Raw genomic sequence first — 9,339 nt, 5'->3', positions numbered from 1 at the left:
GAACAATATGCGAAGCGGATATCACCAGGTATGCAATACAGCTGCGGTGGATTGCCGACAACGTTGGTATCGTAGGTAACTGAAGAATGGAAAATATAGTTAACCCCCCATGTGTGTGTTTTAAGTGAGTGCCGATTTTGGAGACGTCATTTTGAGCGTCTAGCAATCCGTCACAAACATTGTAAATGGATACGATCTTCAGGATCTCTAGGCGTTTGTCCACTGCTTTCGGTTGTTAAAATTGTTAAAAAGTGTAGAGTCGATAGGTGTATTAGATTTTTTAGCTATCAGTCATCAAATCACATGGGTAGGCAATCCGACTCCGTCGGATCGAGGACAATATGCGAAACGTATATCACCAGATATGCAATCCACCTGCGGTGGATTGCGGACCCCGTTAGTAGCGTAGGTAAGTGAATATTGGAGAAAATAGTTTCTATCGGTTAAAAGTTGAAAGTTTCATGAAGATTTGTGCTAAGGATAAGTGGTGTGGATTGGATAAGGCCTGCGATTTGGCAGGTACGTTAAAAAGGTATAGCGTCTAGCAATCCGTCACTATTGTTGCTAAGTGTCTAGCTAACATTCATCACTGGTGTAAGGTTATAATCGACTGCGAAAGCCACAAACGACGTATTGGATACCTGGATACTGCCATCGTTCGTATGGTACTTTTGTTTGTTAAAAAGTGTAGATTCCATTGGTGTATTCGATTGTCCTAGCTATCAATCATCAAATCACATAGGTAGGCAATCCAACTGCGTCGGATCGCGGACAATATGCGCAGTCTATATTACCAGGTATGCAATCCACCTGCGGTGGATTGCGGACCCCGTTAGTTGCATAGGTAAGTGTAGAATGGAAAATATTGTTTCTAGTGGGCTTATGAGACTCGCTGAGTGTGAACACACATTTTGGAGGTCTAGTCACTTATATAAGTCACACCTGACTATGATGGTTGGTTAAAAACTCAAAACCACAAACTTAAAAGTTTATGGAGGTGTTCATTTTTACGACGGTGATAAGGACTTGTGATAACTTGGGGGTTTTTATTGACTCTTTCGATGGTGGGAATGTTTGAATTTTGAGTTTAAGCGTCTTGCCATCTGTCAAGACCGTTTTAAATTTATTACTAAATTGTCTGGAGCTTGTTTGATTGTCTAGCTATTAGTCATAACCATTGTAGTTCGATACCTAGGTGACTTGTGACTAAGCCACATACGTAGGCAATCCGACTTCGTCGGATAGCAGACAATATGAGAACACTATACTCTCAGGTATGCAATCCACCTGCGGTGGATTGCGGACCCCGCTAGTTTGGAGGTACATCAACAACTTCATGGAAATTTTTGTTTTAAACTTATATCAAGTTAACAAGCCCGGATTAAGGGGGGGAGCACGGTCCCGGGGCTCATTAATTTGGGGGCCCATCTTTATCTCCAATATATATTTTTTTCACGCGTCCAATACATTTTGAAAAAATATACTATTTAGTAGGTAGGTAGGTAGTAGATACCTATAGTAGATAAATTATTATTAATATTTATAAAATAAAATTGTTCCCAATTTTATATCACGAAAAAATAATATAAATAATGAACTATGTTTGCCAACAATTTTGTTTGTCTTTTTTTTTTTGAACATATTAGATTACCGATTTAACTATTTAAGTATATAAAAAGTAGTTATAAGATAAAATTATTTAGCTCTTGTAAATTAGGTATTTTGGTTAAAAGTATTAATGCATATTATACTAAGCTTTAAAGGACCATAGTAAATATAACCTAGTGAACCAAAATTGATCATTTGACTGTCAGAATGTTCAGAAAAATAACTTTACCAGAATCCATCAAACAATATAGTGGTTACCATTTTAAAAATAAAAGTCGATTTTATATTGGTACAACTGCGTGTTTAAAATTGTTATAAAAAAATTACCTGTTAAAAATAAAGAAACACTTTTTTTTTGTTTCAATGAAATTCCATATCATTGATCCATAATTGTTAAAAAAACACCCTTGTACAGTGACATAAGATACACACTGTATTATTTTTTTATAGTAAAAATTATACAATAATATAAAGTCGTTAATATGTAATGATACAATTATTTTCAAGTTAAAGTTGAAAGGTGGCCCCACTAAGTGTATGGTGTCCCGGGGTCCAATCGATCCTTAATCCGGGCTTGCAAGTAACATATATATTATATCATAGTTTTCTCAACGAGGTCCATACCAGCCATGATGGGCTAAGCCGACCTCCATCGGCCCGATGAGGCGAAGTCAACCCACATCAGCACCGTCTAATCCAGACCACACCAGCACCGTCGATGTCGTAACTATACCTTTCCCTTGTCCCCCCCCCCCCTGAAAAGCACGATATTAGGCGTCGCAAGACGCGGGCCCCGCTGTAATTTTCCCCGGTTTAAACGAACCACCTGCACATTTTCCCGGTAACCCCGTGAGGGCACACCGTGATTGATACGGTGTGTAGCCTCCCGTGGGCCGGGAAAAGTGTCCCCATGTTTCGTTTGTTTATTATATTAATGTAAATTGTATATGCCATGTGCCACCTTATTTTACATCATATTTATTTAACTTGTATTTGCCATGTGCCACCTTATAAATTAATCACTATTTTACCTGTGTACAATACACTCACTGATTACCCAAAAAAAGAAACCTTCGTATTATTTATTTTATTTTAACTCATTTCCCCCCATAAATCTTGGGCTTTCATTAGCCCATGCGTGTAACAAAGCCTGTGAGCTCCACCGACTTGACCCTCGGGTCTCACGAGGTGCGGCTCACAGGTCACGAATAAAGTGTTCTCCTTTGGTCGTGAGCAGTTTTTGGTAGGGTAAAATCTACCAAACTCTTACAATAATAAAAAAAGAAGAGGTCCTAAGTGAGAGCCTTGAGGTACACCAGATAACACTTGAAACTCTTTTGAAATTTGAAAGGAAATTTTTACAACTTGTGTTCGATCGTGCAGATATGAGGCAATCCATTTCCAAAACGATCCAGAAATACCAAAAAATTTTAACTTGTATAAAAGAAGTGAATGATTTATTTTATCGAAGGCTTTTTGGAAATCGGTATAGATGGTGTCAACTTGGTGACCATTTTCAGAGGATTTTATGAGATCAGACTGATATGTTAATAGATCAGTAGAGATAGAGTGTTTCGCTAAGAAGCCATGTTGAGAAGGACTTATTAAATTCGAAAGTAATGATGATAACTTCTTTGTGATAATTGCTTCAAACATTTTTGGTATTAAGGACATTTTAGTTATTGGTCTGTAATTACGAACATTATTTTTACTACCAGATTTTAAAATGGGGGTGACAAAAGATTTTTTCCATAGTTTTGGAAAAATACCTTGATTAAGTGACCGGTTAAATAAAATATGTAACGGTTTAATAAGAGAATGTTTACATGATTTCAAAAACGAAGGTGGTATCCCATCTGGTCCTACACCTGAATGTGCATTTAGAGTACCAAGCGCTACCAGGATTTCTACTTCTGATATATTCCAAGAGTTAATGTTAAGATTAAAATCATTTGGAGCTTCGATGTCAAAGTAGTCGGTGTTTGAATTTGAATCAACAAAGACAGATGAGAAGTAGGTAGCGAATAAGCTTAAGGTTTCTTCAATGGTATTCGATTTGTTATTATCTAGGAAGACCAAAATTTCCAAAATGATTTTATGTTGTAATTAATGTTAAGCTCTAAATTAGAAATGAATTGATTATGAGCTAGTACCGATAAGTTTTTACATTTTTTACGCAGATCTGAAAAAGTTACATAATCAATATTAGAATTAGTTAGTTTATATTTTTTGTGAGCTAATTTTTTCAATTTTATTAAGTTTCTCAAAGATTAATTCGAGCAGATAGTATTTTGTACATTGTTGGTATTCAACTGAATTTTTGGAACAAAAACATCAAAAAAATGAAGTATCATTTCATGAAACTTTAAAACAGATGAAGCCAAATCAATTGAATTAAGATTCGATATAAAATCTAAGTCATCAAGGAAAGAACAAATATTATTAAAGTTACAGGCTTTAAAATTATAAATGATAGGATTGGTTGAGATTGAGATACCAGTAGTAGTACGATCCTCACAAATGAAATCAAGTATTGGGTGATAAGCTTCCGGTAGAGGTGTTAATGAGGTTCCAATCCGCACAGTGTGTATTTGTAAGTTTGAGAATATCAAATCAAGAGTTTCATTTCGAAAATTAAGTACATTATTATATTGTTCAAGATCCAAATAATTGACAAAACTGTTTTTAAGAATATTAATAGCTGGGTTATGGGATAATTCATTATCTTGGGAATTGAAGTTCGATAAATTAAAATCACCTATAAGTAAAATATTACTAGTGACGCCTACAGCACGGTCGACTCTCTGCTGGAGAAGAACGGCGACGTTGCTGACCTGCCCGGACCTACCATCGGAAAGTCCACGTCTGACGCCTCCACGGACATGGAGGTTACCCCAGCGCACTGGGACAGTCTGGCAACGAGATCAGCTGTGGACAACCGGCAAAAACGTTGTAACGTCTCCTCTTCACCTGGGCTCTTGCCCGTTCAGGTGTCGTTCTGTTTATATTGATTTTTTTTTTATCACTATTATAATAAATGTTCATAATACATTATAACATGTTTGAATTCAAAAATAGCATACAAAACAATGTACAAATATTTGTTTTGTTCAACTTAATATATAATTTAAATTATAATAATAAAAAATTTTTTTTTTTTTTGATATAATAATATACATTTAAATATTATAGTCAAGTTACGTCTAGTGTTTTAACTAGTACAAAACCTAATTACATAATTTAGTACATAATTTGAGATTCTGAGCGAAGCGATGAGTGTATTGATTCTACAATGATGTGTGTTTTTTTTTTATTTTTTTATTTTTTTTTTATTTTTGTGTCTGTCATCACCTTTTAGGACAGTAAAAGTGCTTGGATTTTCTTCAATAGTAACTAGTATAAAATGCTAATATAAACATTTAGTGAAATTTTCAAGTATCTACAGTCAATCGTTTTTTAATTACAATAAAATAAGAAAATTGTTACATGAGAAATCGAGTAAATATCAAATGTTGTAAAAATATAAATTTCAGACGCTCATAAAAATTTAATTTAAGTTTCTTGTAGACATTTTTTTTTTTGTCAAAGGTAGACTAACCTATGAGTAATCTTATATTACATTTTCAAATCATAGATTTAAAAAGAAAAATTTTTATGAATTCTCAACTCAAAATAATTTGCTATTTTTCGTGATTTTTCCGTATTTTGTCAAAATTTGAACTTTAAATGCTTATAAATAAAAACTGTGACTAAGGAATTTTAATTTTTTTCATCGGCCTTTGAAACAATAACATAGGAGCCTTCTATTAAATTTTCAAGCTTTTTTACTCAACAGATAAAATTTTATTGATATTTATAGAAAAAAAAAACTAAAAAAATTGAAAACTGACAATGGCCGTAAACAGCTCAAAAAGAGTCAAAATATTTTGTAAATTTTATGATGTATAGAAAACGCTAATATAAACATTCAGTCAAAATTTCATGTCCCTACGGTAATGTGTTTTAGAGTTACACCAAAAACCAAAATCGATTTTCTCGAAAACAGATTTTGCGTAAAAATTCCCGTTTTTCCTTAATTTTTCTTTTGTTTTTCACGTCGCTTTTGAAAACTACTGGAAAATTTTAGATTCTGAGCGAAGCGATGAATGTATTGATTCTACAATGATGTGTGTTTTTTTTTTTATTTTTATTTTTTTTTATTTTTGTGTCTGTCATCACCTTTTAGGACAGTAAAAGTGCTTGGATTTTCTTCAATAGTAACTTTTCTGATAGGAAAGTGAATCTAGTTGGTACTTTGGGGGGTCAAAAGTAAAAATTTCCCAGTAGTTTTCACAAGTGACGTGAAAAACAAATGAAAAATTAAGGAAAAACGGGAATTTGTACGCAAAATCTGTTTTGAGAAAATCGATTTTGGTTTTTGGTGTAACTCTAAAACAAATGACTGCAGGAACATGAAATTTTGACTGAATGTTTATATTAGCGTTTTCTATACATCATAAAATTTACAAAATATTTTGACTCTTTTTGAGCTGTTTACGGCCATTGTCAGTTTTCAATTTTTTTAGTTTTTTTTTTCTATAAATATCAATAAAATTTTATCTGTTGATTAAAAAAGCTTGAAAATTTAATAGAAGGCTCCTAGGTTATTGTTTCAAAGGCAGATGAAAAAAATTAAAAATCCTTAGTCACAGTTTTTAATTATAAGCATTTAAAGTTCAAATTTTGACAAAATACTGAAAAATCACGAAAAATAGCAAATTATTTTGATGAGAATTCATAAAAATTTTTCTTTTTGAATCTAAGATTTGAAAATTTAATATAAGATTACTCATAAGTTTGTCTACCTTTATCAAAAAAAAAAATGTCTAGAAGAAACTTAAATTAAAATTTTTATGAGCGTCTGAAATTTATATTTTTACAACATTTGATATTTACTCGATTTCTCATGTAACAATTTTCTTATTTTATTGTAATTAAAAAACGAATGACTGTAGATACTTGAAAATTTCACGGAATGTTTATATTAGCATTTTCTATACACCATAAAATGTTGAAAATATTTTGACTCTTTTTGAGCTGTTTACGGACATTGTCAGTTTTCAATTTTTTTAGTTTTTTTTTCTATAAATATCAATAAATTTTTATTTGTTGGGTAAAAAAGCGTGAAAATTTAATATAAGGCTCCTGATATATCGTTCTAATAGCAGTTGAAAAATATTAAAAATACATAGGCAAAATTTTTTTTTATAAGCATTTAAAGTTCAAATTTTGACAATATTTATCAAATTTAAAATTTAATAATTATTTTGTAGTTAAAAATGTATATATTTTTAACTTTTATGGCTAAGGATTGAAAATTTAAAACAAGGCTCCACGTAAATAGGTTAAATATAAATTACTTTATTCACAATAAAATCATCAAATATACTTGGTAAAATCATAGGCTGACTGACCGTTTTAGCTCAGAATCGTTTTTCTTATACAATGATATTATATCATTGAATTCAAATTTAACACCATCCATTACAGTGACCTACTTGTAACCTACTGTACAGCAGAGCGACATCCACTTATCCACCTTTTTATTAATCAAAACTGTACTAGTTAACTATAAATAAACTCAACAGTAGAGCACCAATTTTTGGCTAAACTTGGATTGGTTGTTAATTCAATAACGCAGTATTTTTACATTAAAAATGTATTTTTTTCAAAATTTCTCGACAAAAACGGAAATATTTACATATTGTGTTAGTAAGTTAAATTCACTCGAATATACTCTCATTTTATAAATTGGTTCATAATAAATACCCGATCCGTGTCCTTGGTAGTTGTCGATAATCGTCTCTTCTGTTTGCAACGTATCTGGTATTATCACGCTTAATGCTAGAACAACTGTAACTATTGCGAACATTTTACAATTTATTAAATTATAAAAATTAAAACGAAATGATTAATCATAATATAGTATAAAGATTGCCGATTAAATATTATTAATGTTAAATATTAAATTTCAATTTTAAAAACGATAGTTATGACACATTGTTCATTGACTGTCGTAGTCACGCTCTAGGTGTGTTATAATATCATTCGCTAATGTATACGCTATATATATATCCTTACTATAATATTATAATATATGCCCATGAATGAAATTGTGCTGAATTAATATTTATGTTGTTCACTCATTAACCTATATTTATTCAGCTAAAATGCCAAACTGTTAAAAATTACGTTATATACCTACACTGAACTTAACCCGTCGGAGAGATGCGACCGCGTCACAAAGGCGTGAAGTAGCCGCCCTCGGGAAATATGGCTAAAGGTGTAAAAACCCCCGGGGGAATGGTCTTATACTCCCCGTCACACAGTGGTTTTCAATATACCTACACTATAATATTATATTAAAATCTATCGTTAGGAAATGAAGTGATGAACACACACATTTTTTTTTTTTTTACAAACAACTTAGCTTCGTTAATATTGCTTAACAATATTAAGAAATTAAGTAGTTGTGAAATATATTATGGTGGTCACTCGACAGTAATATTATTTACAACGTGGTAAATAATATGTTGTGAGAGACCATATTGTCTTCTTATATTTTTAAATATACCTGATTAAATTGTATAGGAATAAAAATACTCCTTAAACATGTTTTGATTTCTATTTACATTTTACATATTATAAATAACTATAATAAAATGTTCAATTAATTATTATCTCTAACTATAATAGTACACGTTTTCTATTTGCGATCGATCTCTATATTTTTTTATTTGTTGAATATGTTTTTTCTCAGCTTGTTTTTTCCCGTTTTTATCTATTTCGATTAAATAAGTAACTGGGTTAATTTTCTTTAATATTGTGTGGGGACCTTAGCTCATATCTATCCGAAAATGTATTTTTTCTTGTATTAATCTTTACTGTCGTGAGGTAGATTTTGGTCGACTTTTTGAAATGCCGTATAAGGTTTTATATTTCTATCTTGGCAAGGAATATTTGGATTGTTTGAATTTAATAAAATGTGTTTTACTTCGCGAACTTCGGTCAATGGACAATTAGCGCGTTTCAAGTCGTTTTCATTGTTTATTACCTCGGTTTCGGGTAACTTGATTGCTTCTAACATTTTCCTTTCCCTTAGTAAAGCGCGAGAAGTATGAAGAGAACGAAAATCATGCGTAAAAGTAACTTGTGTCATTTCTAGGTCGGGATTATCATTATTCTTGTCATAACATCCTGGTGTCCAATGATCATTTTCAAAAAAAACTACTAGAAATTTCCTACCTAGTTTATAAAACCCTAAACCTGCAGTTTTTTTAAAATTTTCGGAATTTGGGCATATGATTATTAAATTGAAATTATAAAAATCAGCTACTGCTGCTACGTCCTCACCGTCTAACCAAATTTGTTTTTCATGTAAATTTAAATCAAGTAAATGGGAAATGGTTTCTGCTGTTACATAAATATTTTCGTACGCCAGCATTACTGTCAACGCATATATTGCACAAAATCCGTCTCCCGGGACCTCAATCGACTTACTACTACATCTAACAATTTCACGTAACGTTGGATGAATTAATATTAAATTTCCCATTTTTTCAATTTTGTTGTCATTAAACGTATCCTTATTTAATGTAGTTTCATCAACTATTTTTTCAATTTTCAATTTAATATTATCTGACGTTCTACGTTTTTGATCGAATTCCAAAACAACTAAACCTTTATCACTTG

This window comes from Metopolophium dirhodum, chromosome 5, assembly GCF_019925205.1.
Source record: "Metopolophium dirhodum isolate CAU chromosome 5, ASM1992520v1, whole genome shotgun sequence".
Taxonomy (NCBI): Eukaryota; Metazoa; Arthropoda; class Insecta; order Hemiptera; family Aphididae; genus Metopolophium; species Metopolophium dirhodum.
The sequence above is the reverse complement of the archived record's forward strand: the minus strand, read 5'-3'. Positions refer to the sequence as shown.